Consider the following 9972-nt stretch of genomic DNA (forward strand, 5'->3'; position numbering starts at 1 on the left):
GGTGTCAACGGAAAGAGCAAGTTCCAGTAGACTTGGGTGAGTTTCTACGCGAGTGAGTTCCTTGAGTTTGAAAGCCTGCTTGCTCCTGTCCCCTTTTCTACTCTACCGTGTTACCATGAGCAGCACTCTTACCTTGTTTTTTTTCCTACTGGAAAATCACTTATTATTAATATGTTATAATTATGTTTATTAGGTTAATATTAGGAAAAGTGTAATTTCCTTTCCTACAGTGTTGTGACTCATTGAATCTTGCTAAGCCTTATGAAACCACTTTTGTGTTTCTACCTCTGTCTGAGGTGTTCTCTAAATTGGGAAGATCATATGATAATCAATTATTGAGCTTTTAACATGTGTCACTCTCTGTTTTGGATATGACTCCATGATAACACTTTGAGGAAGGCTCTTGCCTTGTGAAGACTTTTGATGTCAAAGTGGATAATACATGTTACTTTCAGTAGAGTGATGATAAGGAAAAAAGAGAAAAGATTTATCACGGGAGTTACCTGTAAACATAGGGGAAGTTGGTGCTATTAGATGAGGGGGATCCCCCCAAAATGGAATTCATTCTTTAAACTTGTGTACTTATTTTTACCTGTTTAAACTTCAGTCACCTTTAAAGTACTGTCTGTTTGATGCAATACAACTCTCAAGATGCTTTTTTTCACTGCTCAAAACTTTTTAATTTAATTTAATTTTTTTTTTGAGTTGGAGTCTCACTCTGTTGCCCAGACTGGAGTGCAGTGGCCATTCCCGGCCGCTGCAGCCTCAACCTGCTGGGCTCCAGCGATCCTTCCTCCTCAGCCTTCCAAGTAGCTGGAACTACAGGTGCGCGCTATCACACCCGGCTAATTTATTTATTTATTTATTGTAGAGATGAAGTCTCGCCAAGTTGCCCAACAGGTCTCAAACCCACGGGCTCAGGCAATCCACTCACCTCAGCCCCCCAAAGCGCGGGATTACAGGCTGAGCCACCGAGCCCGGCTCAATTTAATTTTTTAAAGTTGTGGAGTACAAGTACAAGTCAGCGTTGGGTATATAAGTGGTTTAGATACAGGTGAAGTTTTGGCTTCCCATTGGATTAGGATCGGGCACCCTTACTGATGTTATGTACCCTCCTCACCCCGGCAGTGTCCTGCTACTGCCAGTTCCCTTTTTATAGTATTATGATAGGTGTTCAGGGTCCACTTGTGAGACTGGTGGCACTCGGGTTTTTGTTTCTGTGATAGATCACTCAGTATTATAGACTCTAAGTCCATCCAAGTTGCTGTGAAGTTCATAATTTTGTCCTTCTTTATGGCTGCATAATAGTCCATCATGTATATGTACCACTTTTTTTTATTCCAGTTCAGTTTCAATGGGCAACACATTTGGTTCCATGATTTTGCTACTGTGAATAGCGCAGCAATGAATATGCGTGTCCAGGTATTTTTTGGTAGAATGATTTTAGTTCCTCTGGATATATTCCCAGAAGGAGGATGGCTGGCTCATATAGAAGGTCAATTTCTAGTTCTTTTAGAAATCACCACACTGTTTTCCATAGAGATTGAACTAGTTTGCTCTCCCACCAAACGTCCCCGTCTCTCTGTATCCTTACCATCTGTTGTTTTTTTTGTCTTATTAAGGATAGCCATTCTTACTGAAGTTAGGAGGTATCTCAAAGTGATTTTGATTTGCATTTCTCTCATGATTAGTGAGGTCGAACTCTTTTTGAACTCATCAGTTTTGATGCCTTTTAGTGCTTCTGCCATTTTTTGTTTCACCTCTTCCACACTGGCAAAACGTTTCCCTTTGAGGACTTCTTTCATTGGGGGAGATACCCCCACCCACACGCACAAAAAGCCGCTCTGGGCAAGATAGGTAAATAGAACAGGGAGAGTGGGGCACAGGGATCATGCCATTTTTGGCCAAAAAGTGCAGAACACTCAGCACAGTGAGGGCAAGTGTGCTCGTAAATCACCCATCGTGAAATGGGCAAACACACTGAAAGAATACCCCCCTCCAAAAAAAATTCGGTGAAGCCAAATACAGTCTCTCATAACACTCGCTGGTGTCCTGATGCTGATAGACTCCTAGAATGCTTACCTAGTGGTGGAGACCTGTACTACAAGGGGCCTGCCCTCCAAAAGATAATTTTGGGTTTTTGGGGTCCCCCCTTGTATACATTTCTTAGCTGACTAGAGAGACATGCCCTTAATGAAGACATTCCAATCGCATTGTAATGATTCTACCTGAAGAATTTGCTCTGAATTATTCTTTTTCAATAGTTAAGACCCACTTAAAAAAATAAACATCTTTTTTCCCCTCAGGAATCTTCCCCACAAATATTGTGTGAAAAGCAAGTAGGTTCAATCTATCTTATGATAGACCAACATGCACAATGAATTCTGCATTTCATTTAAGGCATCCTTTTTATGGGTACTCTTTCAGTAGTATAAGCTCAAGATATTCTGCTTGGATAAAGAGAATATCAACAGATAAGCCTTGATTTTAAGTGCTCCTAGGCAATTAAATATAATATGTTAAAAGGAAAGATTTTTTTTCTAAAAAAATTAAAGTATCATTAAATCGGAGTCCAAAATAAGCATTGAGTATTTAAGTTCTATGCACTTTCAGTGAAAAATGAGATAATATAGACAACTACTGTTTGTGAGTGTTTGCCTTGTGCCAATTCTCTTTTCTGTTGAATGCTTTTTGATTTTCTTTTCTCAAAGGAATGAGGTATCTATTATTCTCTCTGAGTTCACATAAAAGTGAGCTGAGGTTGCTATATCCTATAATAGTCTACCAAACGTAAACAATACTAACTCCACACTTTTGATTTTGCTGTTACATCACCTTAGAATGTTCTTTCTTCCACATCAACTCAGCACATTCTTCTTTTAAGTTCCAGCCCAGATACACTCTCCTCTCTGATGTTGTCTTTGACGTCTCATTTTATTGAAGCTTCATCCTTTCCTCCTTGATGCTTGCTTGACTTTATGCCATGGAGAGCTCTAACCCAGCACATCCGACTGTAACCTGGATATGTGTATCAATCTATCTCCAGTGGGATGGTAAACACCTGATGTAAATACCTTAGCTATACATTGTTATCATCACACTTGGGATCAAGTGTACCATCCATGCTTTCATTTACTTTCTAGAAATTATTTTCTAAAATTTAACTTTGTTTTGTACTTATGTAAAATATCTCTGGTTCCAAAATGCATTCTACAAAATGAGGCCTATTCAAGGAAGTTTTGCCTCTATTGATGTTTTCTCCCTGTTGTCCCTCCCTGCCTCATTGTTATATGTAGTTTTTCTTTGCATTTTCATTTTAAATATGTGTCTCTGTATTTACACATTTATATCTACTTTGTGTCTTAGACAAATAGTTGCATCCTATAAGCACTTTGTTCCAACTTGCTTTTCTTTTCTTTTTTTTTTCCTGTAGTGACATATTGTTGACCTTACAGGAGTGTCTCCAGACAGTCCTCATTCCATTTTCAGCCACAAGGTATTCTAATTTGTGGACATCTTACAGCTTATGTAACCAATCTCCTACAGATGGATATATTAGTTTTTCCCCCAGTCTTTGCTATTAAAATAATATTCTAAACTTGAAAACAAAGGTACTTCATAAATTTTAGTGGTTGAGAGTTATCTCTGTAGGGTCTACCTTATTCATGATTTTATTTAGTTATTCCATATGCTGATCAGCTTTTCTCCACATGTCCAGGGCTCCATATATTTTCATTGCAGCCTTTAGCATAACACATTACCCTACTTTGTCTCCTGTAATGCCTTCTGGTATAAACCTAACTTGTTTGATATGAAAATTGTGATCCCTGCTTTCTTTTATTTGTGTTTTCATTATATGCAGAACTTTCTTCATTTTTTAACTTCTGAAACTTGTTGGCTTAGCTATATTTCTTGGTATATAGCATAGTGTTGGGTTTTTCTTTTTTAGGCAATCTGAAAATCCTTTTTTTTTTACTAGAGAGTTAAACCTATTATATATACTGATGTGATCAATATGCTTGGTTTTTGTTATGTCATTTTAATTTTAAGTGTATATGTATAATACATAGGGATATACATTATATTTATGTATAATTTATATGTTAAATACATCTCTCCTCTCTATCTCTTTCTATGCAATCTTTCACTGTTTTATACCCTCTCTCTCTTTCTCAGTATGCCCTTTAATACATAGGAAGGTTTGTGTTGTGTACTAATGGTTACCTTTATATAATACCTTATGAGCCTGGTTTTTAGATACTGTCAGTTGTTTCCCTGCTTCCAGAAATATTGAAATACTTCTTTATCCCTCACTCTCTGAGAATCCTTGCCAATACCTACTAGGTAATTAGCAAACTTTTTCTGCTGTATGTATTCACTCTCCTTTTCTTCCATTCTTTGTCAGCTTTCCGATATCTACATTGTCAGTACATCACCATTACATATTATACTGCCTCTCTTAGGGTTATCGTTATTCATTTCTCCACAGGATACATGTAGATCTAGCCCTCATTACTAGATATTTTTCCAGTCTCTTTAGTCATTTTGATTTTATGAAACTCATTCATTAATAATTTTTTCAGTATACACCATGGGGAGAATGTTCACTGAGTTCTTTCATATGTACAATAGTTGATTTATGGCCTTTAAATATGGAGTTCAGTTTTGTTGAATATAAAATTCTCACCTCACATTTTCTTACCTTGAATGTCTTAAAATGTTACTCCACTATCTTCTGACATAACGTGCTTTCCTCCAAGATGTGTGAAAACAATCCAACTTCCTTTTCCCTGTAAATGACATGGAAATTTTACCTAGATATTCATTTGAATATCTAGGTAAATCCTTTTATATATTCCTTCTTCTCATTTTCCAAGGTTGCCAGAAGAGAATGGAATGCCATACTCAAACAGCTGAAAGAATAAAAATGCCACTCTAAAATTTTGTTTCCCGCAACATTAAGCTTCATAGCTGAAGGAGAATAGAGTCTTACCCACATAAATAAACACTGAGGGAATTCATCTCCACTATACCAGCCTTACAAGAAATGCTCAAAGGAGTCTTAAACTTGTAAACAAAAGGATGATAGTTATCATTATGAAAATATACAAAAGTATAAAACTCACAGGTAGAACAATTACACAAAAAGAAATAGAAAGGAATTCTATCAAGCCATAAGGAGGAGAAAGAGAAAAAAAAACACAAAGAATTTATAATACAGCTAGAAAACAACAACACGATGGAAACAATACGTCGCATATCAGGTTACCCTTTAACATATATGAGTTAAATGTTCCACTTAAAAGATGTAGATTGACAAAATGTATTTTAAAAAACTGTGATCCATCTGTATAAGAAACTCATTTTCCCTGTAAAAACACACATGGACTGAATGCAAAAGAGCGAAACAAGATATTCCATGCAAATGGAAACCAAAAGCAAGTAGGAGTAACCAATATCAGATAAAATGGGTTTTCATACCACAGCAAAAAAAAAAAAAAAAAAGATGAAGAAGATCATTCTATAACAATAAAAAGATTAATTCGGTAAAAAGATACAATTCTAAATATATATGAGTAAAAGAGTGAATTTGAAAGTCCCTTTGCTGCATGTCCCCTTCTATATTCTGCTGAGCCTGCTGTGACCAAGTCCTGGATTATTTCCTAGTTTATTTTCCTGTGGAGATGTTGGGGCTCAGAAAACAAAATCCCAGTGTATGATGATTTGATAAATTGATTGGAAAACAGTGGGAAATAGCAGATGCAAGCAGAGGTATTCTCTGAGGTCCCCTTATCTAAAGACGCCTGAAGATATCTAAGAAAGATGCATCATGGAAAAAGAGACTAAAGGTTGACATCATCCCAGAGAGGCTTTGCCTCAGGGTAACACATATTCCTCGGAGGGCTGCAACCTGAAAGACTTTACCTACATAACAAGACAAGCTTTGTTCACCACACATTTCTTCCCTTCACCTTCCTGTAGCTTGTTGCCGTCACCCTGCAGAAACTCCAAGACCTTATTCTGAAAAACTTCAATCATTTGGCCTTTCTTTGGGTCTTATATTTTGTGAGGTTCCTTGTATGCTCATGCTCATTTATGTGCCCTTTCCCATGTTGATCTGTTTACTGTCAGCTTGCTTCAGAGATTCAAATAATCAAACCTTTAGAGAGTAAAGGGAAAGTTTTAAAAATTCCCTATAGAAATAGGTTTTTTTTTCTTCCTATTTCCCTACCATAATTTTTCTTGGTTATTGGATTAGAGCATTGTGTTTTCCTGGTTAAATATTTTAAGATGAAGCAAAATAAAATTTTATATTGCTAGTGTGTTAAGATTTTTCACTCTGAACTTTTTTCACAGAATTGCCTTTCCTATTTCCTTGTTTGTTCGCTGTACCTTCTCAAGAGGGTCCATTACTTGGATTCGGTCACTGGTATGTACCTGTGATCTGTGTATCACTCCATAATGCTGTTTGGGCAATTGGTTCTCATGATGCCAAGATCTCTTTTGATGTCAAAAGAGAAGAATTATGGTAAGGAAATAGAAAGAAAAAAAAAAGCTAATCTTTGTGAATTAGTTACCTCTATGCAATGAGGAAGACAGATTCTATTTGTGAGTCATGAATCCTCATTTAGTGTGGACTCTCTAGACTACTTCAAGATATGTGCTAGCTATTACCTCATTTATTCAGTTTGAAACTGTTACCAATGACTCATTGTTTTAAATATGAAAAGGCACTTGGAACTACTCTGAGAGGGCTCTCACTGACCTAATATGGGACAACTTGAGCACCGAAATAAATATAGGTAGTAATGAATTATAACAAATCAAATAAAATTAAGGATTTATGAGTTCATATTGATGCTAATTAAATAGAAAAAATAAAAGATGAAGATGAGAAAGTCATTCATGATGGTAGAATGTCAACCAATAAATGCAGAAGGAATAACAGAATTATAAAATAACCATTTTGTAATGATCATAATAGAACTTGACCAGGTAAATATCATCAATGAATGGGTTTTCATAACTATTGGGCCAAAGTTTGATGGGGAACAGAATATTTGCACACTTCGAAATATCCCCCATTAATTATTTATTAATTTCAAAGAGAAAATGCTAACTTTACTGTGGAGAAACTTGAGAACATACTCATAATCATGGAAACAAAATTATGGGATCAAGCTTAGTACATTAACAATAGACAAACTGATATGGGTCTCCTGAAGTCACACACTAAAAGGACACAACACTTATGTAATATTCCTGTCAAAATGCATAATCTGGCTGGGTGCAGTGGCTCACGCCTATAATCCCAGTACTTTGAGATTCCAAGGTGAGAGGATTTCATGAGCCCAGGGGTTTGAGATCAGTCTGGGCAAATTGGTGAGACCTCATATCTACAGTAAAGCAACAAATTAGCCAGGTATGGTGGCACATGCCTGTAGTGTCAGCCACTTGGAAGGCTGAGGTCGAAGGATTGCTGACCTCAGTAGGTCAAGCATCTGGTGGCTGGAACCATGCCAAGGCACTTCAGCCTGGGCAACACAGTAAGACACCGACTCAAAAAAGGAAAAATGCATAATCTGAATCTAACTATGAAGAAACATCAGATTAACAAACTAAGAAATATTTCACGTGACTGCCCTGTTCCTTAAAAATGTCAGAACCGTCTGATATTAAGACAGGCTGGCCTTTGGGAGGCTGAGATGAGTGGATTGCCTGAGCCCGCGCGTTCGAGACATGCCTGGGCAGAGAGACTACATCTCTACAATAAATGAAAAAATCAGCCGGGCGTGGTAGCGCATGCCTGTAATTCCAGCTACTTGGAAGGCTGAGGCGGAAGGATCGCTGGAGCCCAGCAGGTCGAGGCTGCGGTGGCCGGGAGCGGCCACTGCACTCCAGTCTGGGCGACAAGAGTGAGACTCCAACTGGAAAAAAAAAAAAAAAAAAAGACCGGCTGGTGATTGGTTGCTGCCGGTTTTCAACCTGGAGCTGGCAGCGAGACGACGCTGCTCTGCTGTTGGGTGAGGCGTTGAGGGAAGTGGAAGGGCGGCCCAGGTGGGGCCCGGCGGACCCCGCGAGATGGATACTACGATGCTGAATTTGCGGAATCTGTTTGAACAACTTGAACGCCGGGTAGAGATTCTCAGTGAAGGAAATGAACCCCAATTCATCCATTTGGCAAAGGACTGAGGATTTCCGTAAAAAGTGGCAGAGAACAGACCATGAGCTGAGGAAATACAAAGATCTTTTGATGAAAGCGGAGACTGAGTGTAGCGCTCTGGATGTTAAGCTGAAGCATGCTCGTAATCAGGTGGATGTAGAGATAAAACGGAGACAGCGAGCTGAGGCTGACTGAGAAAAGCTGGAAGTACAGGTTCAGCTGATTCGAGAGATGCTCATGTGTGACACATCTGACAGCATTCAACTGAGCAAGGAGCAAAAATCAGCTCTGGCTTTTCTCAACAGAGGTCAACCATCCGGCAGCAATATTGGGAACAAAAAGACTGTCAACCATGGATGAATCCGGTTCCATTTTCTCAGATATCAGCTTTGGCAAGACTGATGAATCATTGGATTGGGATTCTTCTTTGGTGAAGACTTTCAAGCTGAAGAAAAGAGAAAAGAGGCGCTCAAATAGCCGACAGTTCATTGATGGTCCCCCTGGGCCTGCAAAGAAAACTCGTTCCATTAGCTCCACAGCAGACCAGGGGAACGAATCTATTGTTGCAAAAACTACAGTGACTGTTCCCAGTGATGGAGGGCCCATCGAAGCTGTGTCCACTATTGAGACTGTGCCATACTGGACCAGGAGCCAAAGGAAAACAGGTACTTTACAACCTTGGAACACTGACTCCACCCTGGGCAGCAGGCAGCTGGAGTCCAGAACTGAGACAGACAGTGCAGGCACGTGGCAAAGTCATGGAGGGATGCGCCTGCATGACTTCGTCTCTAAGACGGTGATTAAACCTGAATCCTGTGTTCCATGTGGAAAGCAGATAAAATCTGGTAAGCTGTTCCTGAAGTGTTGAGACTGTCGAGTGGTCTCTCATCCAGAATGTCGGGACCGTCATCCCCTTCCCTGCATTCCTACCCTGATAGGAACACCTGTCAAGATTGGAGAGGGAATGCTGGAAGATTTTGTGTCCCAGACTTCTCCAATGATCCCTTCCATTGTTGTCCACTGTGTAAATGAGATTGAGCAGAGAGGGCTGAGACAGGTCTACATAGGATCTCGGGCTGTGACCGGACAGTAAAAGAACTGAAAGAGAAATTCCTTAGAGTGAAAATTGTACCCCTCCTCAGCAAAGTGGAGGATATCCATGCTGTCTGTAGCCTTCTAAAAGACTTCCTTCAAAATCTCAAAGAACCCCTTCTGACCTTTCGACTAAATAAAGTCTTCATGGAAGCAGCAGAAATCACAGATGAAAACAACAGCATAGCTGCCATGTACCAGGCTGTTGGTGAACTTCCCCAGGCCAACAGGGACACATTAGCTTTTCTCATGATTCAGTTGCAGAGAGTGGCTCTGAGTCCACACACTAAAATGGATGTTGTCAATCTGGCTAAAGTCTTTGGCCCTACAATAGTTGCCCACGCTGTGCCCAATCCAGACTCAGTTACAATGTTACAGGACACTAGGCATCAACCCAAAGTGGTGAAGTGCCTGCTTTCATTGCCTCTGGAATATTGAAGTAAGTACATGATGGCAGAGCAAGAGAACATTGACCCCTGCGTGTCATTGAAAACACAAACGCCTTTTCAACACCACAGACCCCAGATGTTAAAGTGAGTTTACTGGGACCTGTGACCACTCCTGAGCATCAGCTTCTTAAGACTCCTTCATCTAGTTCCCTGTCGCAGAGAGTCCGCTCCACCCTCATCAAGAACACTCCCAGATTTGGGAGCAAAAGCAAGTCTGCTACCAACCTGGGACAAGGCAACTTTTTTGCTTCTCCAATGCTCAAGTGA

General features: G+C 39.5%; 1 pseudogene; it reads left to right on the plus strand.

The window, feature by feature from the left end:
- Window positions 1-8082: 8082 nt before the first annotated feature.
- On the plus strand, window positions 8083-9972 carry LOC103266866 (annotated as a pseudogene).

This window comes from Carlito syrichta, unplaced genomic scaffold, assembly GCF_000164805.1.
Source record: "Carlito syrichta isolate Samal-C Ts95f unplaced genomic scaffold, Tarsius_syrichta-2.0.1 Scaffold307480, whole genome shotgun sequence".
In the NCBI taxonomy this organism is placed as follows: domain Eukaryota; kingdom Metazoa; phylum Chordata; class Mammalia; order Primates; family Tarsiidae; genus Carlito; species Carlito syrichta.